A 12,976-nucleotide genomic window follows, 5' to 3' on the forward strand; every position below is an offset into this window, starting at 1 on the left:
CACACTCATGGAGAATGTTTTTAAATTGCCAGTAGTGCATTTGTCAGGGGTAGGAATTTAACTAGTGATTTTATTGAAAGTTGGAACAAAATCCCTCATACTCACAACAAATTGTTTTTTTAATCAACATCAATTGTGTTAATAGGATGTGCTCATCATTTTCTATTTTTAAACTTTTCCTCATTTTATCCTAGTCTATGATTGAGGTGTCACCCAAATGATAAACCCAATCTGTTGCATTCTCTATCAAAGTTTCTACAAATAGTCTTATGGCTACATCTTAATGAGCTACCCCTAAGATATGAGTAGCTACAAAAAAGGCTATGATATGCTTATCAATAGTAACTTACCCATCACCTAAAAGCTTAGGGAAATTATTTCTCAAGCAAGATGGTAGTGGATGAAATGTCGTAAGCACTAACAAACCTATTGTTATAGCCTAGGGACCAGCCATGATTTTCCTAGCAAGGTATGGTGGAAAATTAACAACTAGAGGCATTTTTACTTTGTGTAAGGCCAATACATGGTTAGTGTGTGACAAGTTTGGATTTTTTGGTGGTGAAGGTGGCCTACTCCTACTTTTCTTATCACCTTTTTTTCAAGGTACTTCTAGGATGAGGAGGCTGAGCTTTTTAGTCTTTTCAAAAATAGGGTATTGTCCACCTTGATCTTTGGTGATTTTGAGAAACCTTTCTTTTCCACAGTCTTGAATTAAATTTTTTCCTTTGGGTTTCACATTCTATTTTCCTTTCTACTCTTTGGAGTTCTCTCCTTTAAATAGCCCTTTCTATTATGTTTTCTCTAAATTCTTCTTCTTCTAACACTTGTCTAGCATTTTTGTAGTGCTATGGGTTCCTCCTATTCCTCCAAAAAAATGTGTTAAGGGACAAGATTATATATTCCTAGTCATCTTGGAATCCAAGATTAAGTTGGAGTACTGGGACTATGTTCTCATGGGGTAACACCATATTTCTTCATACTATAGGTTTATTGGTCTAGAGATTGTTTGTCTCCCCAATAGAGTCACCAAAAATCTATTGGTAAACAAATTGTTCTTTTCTTTTACTCTTTGGATGCCTAATATTTTTTAATGACAACTGATTACAATAGTTGGGAATTTTTTACTCAATAACTAACTTCCCTCTGAATTTTTAGATATAGCTCCCTTTTGTATTTGTAATTTGCAATGAATTATGTTTGTTCCTAACTCTAAGTGGGGTATGTTCTTAACCTGAGAATAGGAAAGGTGAACCAAGTTAGGCCTAAAAATGAACTAACTTAAGCAAGTATTTTAGTCTTAGGATTAGCAAAATTTGTGGATTCACACATCTTATAAGCTCGTAAAGTTTAACAATTCAGCAATGAAAGTTATATAAAACTACATTGATATCAGTAAGATCCTAATTCTAGGAAAGAAAAAGACTAAATTGAAAGAAAAGTGCAAAAAAGAATCTCTCTTGAACTTCCAATAACAATACTATTATCTTCATCTTATTTTTTTGAAACATGGAAATAAAACTCTATTCATTGCATGATTCAATTCAGACTAAAAAGAGAAATGGAAAAGAATGGAATAGAAAATGATTGATACAAAATACCCTCAATTTGTCTCTACAACATCAAGTATTCCACACCAAAATTTAGGCAACCTTCTATTAATATTTCAATTAGATACATATAGGATTCAAGATGATTATTACAAAATGAGAATAAAATCAATTCATCTCCTAAAAAATTGACAAATAGCAAGGAGCTCACTGTTAGTTACAATCATTACATCAAAATATGAAAAGGAAGGATAAAATCACTTTTGCTTCTTTCCTTTTTCTAACTTCACCCTATAGGCTTTGGCATAAACAATGATTGGGATCAATTCCTCATGTCTATGAACGTGAATTTTAGTGTACCTTAAGAGCCACTTAGAATTCTCTCTAGCTAGATCTTTGATGGCACTCATCAACTCATGTATTTCCTCCATAGCCATGTGTATACACCTGCCAAGTTTTTGAAGCTCCAACACTCTATTCTAGTGATCATAAGACTTCTCTGCTAAACTATCCAAGTAATTGAAGAAATTCTTTTGCATGACAACAACTCCGACTATCCCTTTCCCTTGTCCGCTAGCTTGAGAATTTGTATGTGGGCCTCTTAGTAACTCATAGTCTCTATCCTTCTCTTCCTTAATTTTGACCCTTATATCCTTTAACCCTTCTTCTACTACTAGGATCATTTCATATTTGAATTGCATGCTCTATAGCCATTCAAATAAGGGTTCATCTTCCTTAGGTAGAATCTTTTCCTCCCTAGCTTCCTTAGCCTTCAAGTGGATGATCATTTTTAATAAGGGAATGCAATCTTCACTCTTAGTTTTCCCTAATGCTAGGGTAGCTTGATTAGCTGAGATGTTATCCTTCTCTATTTCAAGCCTCAATACTACATTGCCAATTTGATCTATTGTCACAAGTCCCTTAGACTTGATTTTTGTACTCCACTCTCTACCAATTTTTCTAAAGTTCTTATCTTCTAGTAACTTAGAGATGATAGCATGAATGCCAGTGGTCATAGGATCACTAGTAGTTGACATTCCCAAAATGCTTACCAATGGGGTGACTAATTTCCTGATGAAGCAATTAAGTTCATGAATCTCTTCCTTCATTCTGACATTAGCTAGCTTAAGACTTTTGAGTTGTCCTTCTATCACATCATTTTTTGATTTCCATAGGCCGACATTAGTGTCATGTCTAACTTCTCCAAGATGCACATAATGTAAGGCAAAATCCTCTACAGACATATCTTCAATCCTCCCTTCCTTAGTCGTCTTAGCAATCTCCATAGTCAAATGTCTTGTATCAAGATGTTGTCCAAGAATTGATAGGGTCTTATCCTTATTAAATTTATTCAATACTGATACAAAATAGATAGCTAGTGATAAATTTTCCTTTTTGGGAACTCCTTCTTTCCTCTTCCTCTTTCTATCCAAGGTGCCCTCCAATAATTATTGTGTGTCAATCACCTTGAATACAGTACCGAGTGTGTCTATACTAAACATATTTCTTTTGATTGGAGTCAATTTCTTCATAGCTAAAGAGAAAGGGTTCTTTGGGACCTGGCATATGAGTTTTGAAGCTTTGAGGCCTTTTTCTATTTCTATAGTCTTCTTTGTAGCTTCATTAGACTTTATAGACTCCCTTTTGCTACATCCACCATCTCCAAGGTCCACCACTTGTTCCTAGGGACTACTTGGTAGGAGTAGTGTGGCATTCATAGATGGGATCAGTCTGCTATGGGGTGAGAGAGCAACTATGACTGTGTTGTCTTTTAATTCCTCTCCCTTCTTCTTCTTGATTTCTATATTTATTCTAATTACTGATAGAGAAATTTCTTGGAATTTTTTGGCAAGAGGAATGTTCTTGTTGGGAGGTTTGTCACCTCCACCTAATGGTTATGTGGACCCTTTAGTAATAGATAAGGTTTCACTTGATGAACTACCTCAATAAGAGGAAGCCACTGCTACATTTGGGGAAGCTTGAGCAAACATTCCTTTGCTCTAACTTATCCAAGACGTGATCCATTTGACCTTTTTTTTGGTGCTCTTCTAGATTTAGGTCAACATTACATCTAGTTGCTCCCTAGTGTCTTTCTAAGGCCATGAGATTATGGGAGTGCTTCTAAGCTTAGTCAGGTAAATATTGCTATACATTATTTGGTAATCATTTTCCACTCCTTCTACATCAATGTTAACTTTGTAGATCTTCACTAGATGAACTATTAATCTAGCAAAGTCTTGATCATGACTCTCAAACTCATTCATACAGTTGACTTGGTAATCTTCAATGGTGGTGATATGTTTTATTACACTTCCTTCTTGCAAATCATCCCTAGCATACCCATTTGACTTAAACATGGGCCTCAAGACTTCATACATATCTAGCTTATACTTCTTCTCAAATACCCTTAGTATGTTCTTGGCATCAGTGTAGGTGTTGCAATAGAAAGCCCCCACCTTCATGGGAAATTCATATCCTTTCTTCTTCAAGATCCCACTCAATATGTTCACTTAGGGCCTGCCACAAAACTTCAATCTGCATGAACATGTCACTCAGATACCTTGGTAGCTTCAAGGGGAATCCATCTAAGGCAATAAGATTCAAATAAGAGAAAGATGAAAATTGAATGAAATAACTCCCAAATTGGCTGATAGTGGCCATGGCTTTAGGACTAAATCTCTTCTCAAGACATCCCTATAGCTCCCTACAAATCATCATAGTAAATACATCATTTACTTTTATATACTTTGCATAACTATTCTATAACTATAAGAATGGGTGAAACTAATAATACTTCACATCATCATGAAAAATCTCTAGTCTGTGGATGCCTAGCCATAGTTGTAATGAGGCTAACATATAAATTAGGAAAGAAGACATGTAGATTGTATTATAAAATTTTGCCACTCAAAGAGCATTGGATAGAATTTTGCTTACGTCTTGAGCCCAATCAATATATTGAGTTTCAAAGAAAATGACTTGTACTAAAAAGAAAAACTACTCAACAAAATTCAAAGCTTCTACCTCACCTTTAAATTTATGTAGGAGAACCAAAATATTAATAATCTCTACTTTGAGGTTGGTACTAAACAAGGTTTTAGGAAATTTACTCTTAGCACCCTATGGTTTTTGGAACCATGCTTGCATGATTTCTTTTTTCTAGATCATCTTCTTTACAAAGAACTCGAAAACGGCTCACCGAAAGGTCAAGTCTAAGAATTCTTCTCACTCTAGCATGTAGAGGTAATTTACTATAGTTTTCCTATCAATTGAAATTAACACTGTATAATTAGGTGGCACAATCTACCTCATCTTTGGGTTGTAATGATGTATGCACTCATAAATTAGCTCTGGGGCTTAAACTACAACCAAAAAACCAATGGCTTCAACTAACCCGCATCCTTGGAGTTTCTTAGTGATTTGGTGCATCCATTCAAACTTTAATCTCTTTTGAAAATCCTTCATGTCATAGAAGAGAAGAGAAGTGTCTATGAAATTTTGCAATTTGGATTTGATTCTAGTTAATCCTTTAAAACCCACAAATTTAGTTGCCATAATTTTGAGAACATGATTTGAATCAAAGAGATGAAAGGAATAATGAATGCAATAATCAATGGTTTTTAAAATATCTATGGGCATTTACAAGAATAATAGTTCAAAGAAAAAGTGGTAACTCATTCAACTATTTATGTTTCTATATATGAGAGCCTTGATTCGTCTATTATTTATCAAAATTCACGCCATAGATTGAATTTAAGGAAATAACCATTGAGTAATAAATGTGAAAGCTCAATGGACCTTTTAGGGGTCTTTTCACTATTCCATAAAACTCAACAATAACTTTCCATAAACACATTTTTTACTTTTCCATTTTTCTTAAGTTTCAAAAAGTTACCATTAGGGTACCCCATGGGAGAATATCTACTAATTGAGATCCTAACTATCATTTCTTTTCCATAATGGTTTGATTCAATTTAGTATCATTCTAACATGTTCTAAATATAAACCATACAATAAACTTGATCATTAACTTGATTTTTCTTGGAAATTTGCGAAACTATTCTCATGGGTTGAAAACTCGCCGATGAGAAAACAGTTTATGTTTCTTCGCTAATGTTTATTTATTAGTTGTATTTTGGAAAATCACCCTTCTTGAAGTAAGAAATTTATAAATGAGTTCCAAGACCTTTTCAAGGACCAACTAAAATCCCTTTTCATTCCAAAAATGCTTTTCAAAAAACTAACTTCATGGGTTGAAAGCCTGCCAAGGAGAAGTTAGATTTGAGTTTTCCACTGAGAATGATTATGGGGGTCATAATCATAAATGAAAACATTCATTTACTACATGATGATTTGTTACTTGCATGTTTTTGATACATGTGCATCATTTAGTTCCTTTCACAACAAATTGTTCTCATGGGCAAGAAACTTGATGAGGAGAAGATGATTTCCAAATACTTCCCAACATCATTTTTTTCAAACAGTGATATACCATAAATGGATATAGAATGTATTTTATTTGAATGAGTAAAATGAATCTCTATCAAACTAGGTACTAACCTAATCCTAAGATCACTTGAAAAAATGAAAACCCACCTAGCTATGAATGAGGAGAGGGATAAAAGGGAAAATTTGATAGAGATTCACCTAACCCAAAGGTACTTAGACCTAGACTCAAAAAAAACTAAAAGTAGGCCTTTTTCACTTACACCAAAGAACACACTTTTGCCAATCAATTATAAAACAAAAAGCGGGGCAACATACAAGAAGTTGTGGATGTGACTTGTGTCATCCATCATAGGTAAAGGGTGGGTCGTGGGACTGTGGTCACTACCATCCATGTTGGGGAAAGGAAAAGTTAAGGCTCTATCATCCCACAATACGAAGGGCAACCTGTGACTCTACAACTTCCATCATTGCAAAAAAAACCAAACCCTGCAAACTAATTTATTAAAAAAAAATCTAACATGTTTCAAGAAACAAGCACTTTGTGGCTTGAAAAAAGAAAATAAAAAAGGGAAGCCCATCTACCATTAATGATGGTCTTTGATAGAAGAAATAGAGAGAGAAAAATAAATCTATATATACAAACTCTTGAACAATAGGCCTACAACAAAATGTATTTATCCATTCAATAAAAATGTATCAGGTTTGTAACTAGATCTATTATAATAGGGACACCATGCATGGTTCTACCTGGTGCTTGATTTGGACATCAAGTCACATGTGTATATGACTTTTACAAATATATACTCACCCAATATTGTGTGTATATATGTCTAAAACATAAATATACAATGGCCTCCATGAGAGCTTCAATCCGTATGTAGAACAACAAGAAGGAAAAGCAAATAAAAGAGAGGGCATTAGGGTTGAAAACCCATAAGAGAATAATATCAAATAAGACTAGATTTAGGGGAAAAGGAAACTAAAAGTTGTCCCAAACCATAAATTTGAATTAGGGTTAGGGGAAAGAAAAATAAGAATTTTAAAATATCCATTGGTTTACCCTTTTGACTAAATTTCAAATGGGGCCCTTTATCCATTTGTTTTGCAATTCAAAATATGAATTGAAATAGGAACAGTTGGTTAGATGGAGTGTGTGTAAATTCAAAAAAGCAAGAGGTCAAGAGTTTGAACTCCCCTCCCACCACTATTCTCTTTATTGGAAATTTTAATGAATTAACTAAGAAAAACTACTATATATATATATATATATATATATATATATATATATATATATATATATATATATATATATATATATATATATATATATATATATATATATATATATATATATATATATATATATATATATATATATATATATATATATATATATATATATATATATATAGTGTTTCTATGATATTATCCCCGTTAGTGATTTCTTACCATATTTAATGAGTACATGGATGTTGTTATTAATCAATGGTGTTAATTTGTGGGTATTAAAACAAAAATTGACTTTTTGTGGTTTAGTATGATTTGAGATATTCTAAGCTGATTTTCATAATTAAGAAATAACAAAAAAAGTTAAAATAACTAAATACTATTAGTCCTAATTTTAGTTGCCATAGTTTAAACTTTCTCTACTTTCCCTTGAAGCTCGAGGTCAAATATTGAACAAATCTTTATCGATCTCATATCTTATGAATATCACCAACCCTTGCACACAAAAACTAACCTTGTGTTATCTATCCCAACTCTCATGTCTTGAATATCTTTGAACCTTGATTTGAAGTAGTTCAAATTAGTTCAACCAAAGGTTTTTATAGTAACTATTTTTTTTAGGTGGGACCCATCAAGCATGATGAAGATTTTTGTTTGAACCTATTTGAACCTCTTTAATCCTTGGTTCGAAGTGGTTCAATGTAGTTCAATTGTTGTAGGTTTTTGGGCAACATTAATGACTCTCTAAGGATGACCAATTCCTAAGAAACTATTCAAAATGACAGGAGTAATGATTGGGGATCATGTTACATTTAATTTTTGATTGAGACATGAGATCAGTTATCATCATGATTCAAAAAGGAAAATCTTTTGCCCAACGGTTGGATTATTTGTTAGAAACTTGTAATTATTGCAAGGACACCTACAGAGAATGCCCATTTAATGAAGGTGTCTTATCATAGTTTCAAGCATGCAAATTAGGATTCAATTAAATTTCTATCAATGTCTCATAATGGGGTGGTACTTTTTCCAGTATGTCTCCTTTCCTTTTAAAGTATGAGTTTCCTATTTCATTACTTTATTATGTGAAAGTGTGAATTGAAGGAGTAGTAGCCATAATTGAAGGAAAAAGGTTTGGTTTTCTCTCAGAAAAATCATAGGTGAAAACACAAGAAACCCCTTGTTCTTTCCTCTATGTGTGTGTTTTTAAGAAAAAAATAGTGTTGGGTTTTTATTTCCTTTTCTTAAAATGAAGTTTGTTCTACAATTCTTTGGGAACATATCCACTTTGAAGTGTAGAAGGCCTGTTATTACTGATACTAATTTAGAGGCTATCAAGGTTGAGAAATTACAAAGAATTTTTTTTGAACAGGCTGACAAAGTTAATGGTTGTATAGAAATTTTGACAAATGGTTTGGTTGAAGCTATGGTTTTTCCCCCTACCCTTTTGAGTCTTGAGTTACTCTAGTTATGTACTGACCACTATGAATTGAGGACTAAGAATTTTTTTTTAAAAGATGGAGAACCCATGTTATCTATCTCTAGGGAGACCATTTCATTAGTCTTTCATTTTTATGAATGTACTTTTGCCACTTTCAACCCTACCCAGTCTTTAGTTGAGTATCAAGAAAACCTAGATAAATACCATAACATGTTAGCTAGGAAGTGGATAGAAACAAATTATAAAGGTAGTTCAAGACTCCCCAAAATAATCAGCAAAGACCATATGAAACCCCATATTCATGACCTCATGGTCTTACTACATCTAATTAAGGGATCTTTGAATGTCTTTCTCTTTGAAGAGTGGATGTATTGTTATGTAGAAATCATTCTAAAGGGAGAAAAAATTTTGGATTAGGAAAAGTTGATAGCTAGTTCAATGAGAAATTAGCTAAAACATGCTAAGGTGTCTAGAGAAGATTTTTACATGTCTTCCTACCTGATCTACTGCATTGCTTGTGTCAGCAATATTAATTCTCTCTGTTAGTGTAAATAATTAATTATTATTACACTTTACTTAAGTTTACTTAGGTTAATGCATTATTCTATTACTTATTAATTAGACACTTAGGAGTATGTGTACTCATATGAGTTGTCTTGTTGACAACACAAGAGTTAGCATCTCTAAATTACCACACAGTGTCTACAACACATGACTTTGCATATTTATATGAGTTGTCATGTAGACAACATAGTTGTTTGCACTCTAATTTAGCACATGGTGTCTACAACATATTTTTATGTGACACATCTATGTAGGTTTATCCTCTCATCATCAGACTAACTTTTGTGCTCAATGGAGGATAATTCACTCTTAGTGGACATGTGCTTAGTTGTGAGGCTTATCATTTTGCTAACTCCTAGTGTGTATGTACATCAATTCATTCTGATATTGTTATTTTGATCATACTTTACTGGTCCATATTGTGCTAGTGCTTGAGCTTCTTGATCTTGGGTGATTTTTCTCTAAGGAAAATTGTTATATGGTATCAGAGCTAAGGTAGCTTCTCTTCACATAGCCATTGGAGACTATTTTAGCTTCAGCTCTCAGAGGACCTTGATTCAGATCTAGAGTATCATAGTCATTGGGAGCATCTAGAACCAAAGGAGACCTTACCATTGCATCTAGAGCATCAATTTAGTGAATTTCAACTATAAATTTTCCTAACTATGGCCATAGTCAAAATTGAGGCAATTTTTTCTGCAAACTAGAACCTGAAGGCCTAATTTGCAAATTTGGTATGATCATTTTTAGATCTATAAATTGAATTACCATATGTGCATATTTTATTATTTGCATCTCTACAATATTTTTGGATTTGCATATTTTGTATTTTCAGATCTATATTTTTTGAATTTTTTTTGGAATTTTTTTTGGCCTATTAAGTCTATAGAGAAGCATTTTTTGCAGGCTAACTAGGTGGTCAAATGCAAGCACCTGCAAAATATTCCTTTAAAATTTTGGCATATTCCATTTACAATTCAGTGGCATATTCCTTATACTCATTGACCACACAATAGACCAGTGACCACCAAACATTCTAGCATCATCAAATACAAACGACATTTACAAATCTGATGGTATTTCCATCAAATTGGGTAACACATATGGTGGCTTCTAAGCCACGTTGAAGTCCATGACCCTGTCCCTTTAAAAATCTTGGCTATTTAATTTAGGGAGAATGTGGGACTAAAATCCTATAGTCACCCTACTAATTTCTCCAAAAGTCAGCCACCATCCATTCTCTCTAGCCACTAGCCCTTGTTGCAGCTTTAAACTTTGTTAGTCCATTCATTATCTCCTATTGGTCACTGTGGTCCATTGGAAGCAACTCAACTATTGGCCACCATCATTCAACCACTGATGTTAAATATTCAATGATGATATTTTCTAACACCCAATCTACCATGCAACACACATTTGTAGCAACTCCATGCAACATGTCTGCACAGTGCCACATCATCCACAAAGACACATAGGTGCCTCTATGACACAATCAACATCCATGTGTACTACCACATAACCTACCATGAGATCTGCTAGGTTAATAGTGTGATACCACATCAGTGCTAACTCCACCCCCATTTCGTACTACCATGTCATCATTATACAAACAATTAGTAGCTAACATCATTAGTCTTATCGAACGACTTGCCACATCATCAGGATGGGCTCATCTCTTTGCTAACATCACTTTTTGATGAGCCTAAATTTGATGGTAATATGACTATGACCAATAGGCTAGATTTCAAAGCCACAATGGCCATTTTAACATCAAATTTAACCTCACATTTTGTTGAGCAAACGCCTCTCCATATGTAGTTTTCATTTGACAGTTTGACTTTGGGAGGCCATATCTCAATCATCTAGACTCCAAATCAGTTGTAATTTTTTTAATTTGGCTAGAATGTTTCGAATTTTTTAGTGGTGCTATTATTTTTTGGTTTTGGTGCACATATTTGTCAAAAAAATTAGATTTTGGTGATGATACCTATCTAATCATGCATTTTGCAACTTCAAATGCTCCGTACAAGCTCATCTAGACACATTTTTAGGTTATATTTTTTTTGCAAGTGCATGTTTTTTGTCTACTTTCTAGATCTGCAATCATATTATAGACTTTTGTGGATAGAAATACCACCTTTAGAAATAGTTCCTTTTTTATATTGTATTTCTTTGATAAAACTTCAAAATTGTTGTATAGCTAAGCCACATTGCTTAGTACCATATTTGAACTCTAAGAGGAGGTTGTAAACAAAAAAATCAAAAAGCCCACTTTTGTCCATTTTGACAAGTGGCCTATTATAAACACAGTACATATAAAGTTCCAAAAGCATCACTTTTGGGAGGGTTCTTTGATTGAGCAAATGGGGGGGTGTGTCTTGTGTTCTTGTGTCTCTCTTTCTCTCTTGTGCTCTTTTAATTTTTTGCATCATGGATTCACCTAAAGCTCCACTTTTAACTTCACACAGTTAATCTACATGGAAAGATATTGTATGGAGTAGACTAATGGAAAAAGGTTTAAATCTAAATGTTGATGGTACAATTATAAAACCCACTAATGCTGCTACACAAGTTGATTGGCAAGTTAAAGACAACCAAGCTTTAGGAATTATTAGATTTGTGTTCATAGAGATATATTCTTCCACATTTCCAACTTTGGAAAGATATTGTATGGATTAGACTAATGGAAAAAGGTTTAAATCTAAATGTTGATGGTACAATTATAAAACCCACTAATGCTGCTACACAAGTTGATTGGAAAGTTAAAGACAACCAAGCTTTAGGAATTATTAGAGTTGTGTTCAAGAGATCTCTTCTTCCACATTTCCAACTTTAAGGATGCCAAGGGTGCTTGGGAGAAACTTGAAGGTTTGTATGGTAAGGTGGATGAGGAAAAGGGATTCCAAATTGAGGATGACCTACTTCTATTGAATCCTAAGAATTTTGACACAATTCAAGGCTATGTCAACAAAGCCAATGAATTAAGAGCACTACTTAAGGATTGTGGTAATCCCATGAAGGATGATATATTAATTCATTACATCTTGAAGAGGTTACCTTCAGAGTGTGCATCTTTTGTGTCAAGTTACAACACTAACAGGTTGACCATGGCAAGTGTCTTCACTAAGCACACATTTGATGCATTTGTAGAAATCTTGATGTTAGAGCAATCCAAGTTGATAGATATGGGAATTCTAAAGTCATCTGAGTCTACAACATTGGTGGCTACTAATGAGAACCAAAACCAAGGCAAAAAAATTTTTACCAACAGTAAGAAAAAGTTGTTGAAGCCAAAATCACAATCAAAGACACAATAATCTTCCTCCTCATAGCAAGGAAATTCTCCTTCCAAAAAGAATGGAAATAGAAAGAAGGATAAACTATTTTGTCCATATTGCAAGAAACCAAATCATGATGAACATTATTGCAAGACTGAGAGAATAGATGAGCTGGAAAACTTACATGGGAAGAACAAAATCAATGTGTCAAATACTTCCAAGTAGTCAAATTTAACCACTTCATAGGGAAAAGAGAAAGCATTTATGTAAAGATCAAGTTCTTTAGGGGAATGGATTTTTTATTCGGGTGCCTCATATCATATGGGTTCTTCAAAAGGATACTTTTCTTCATTGAAGCAGTCTAAGGTACCTCAAATCTTTGTAGGGAATAATACACAAGTGGAAGTTTAAGGGAAAGGACAAGTTGAGATGGAAAATAGAGAGTTCAAAGATGTTATCTATGTTCCTAA

This window comes from Cupressus sempervirens, chromosome 8 (assembly GCF_028749045.1).
Source record: "Cupressus sempervirens isolate cs-2001-9-10 chromosome 8, ASM2874904v1, whole genome shotgun sequence".
Lineage (NCBI taxonomy): Eukaryota > Viridiplantae > Streptophyta > Pinopsida > Cupressales > Cupressaceae > Cupressus > Cupressus sempervirens.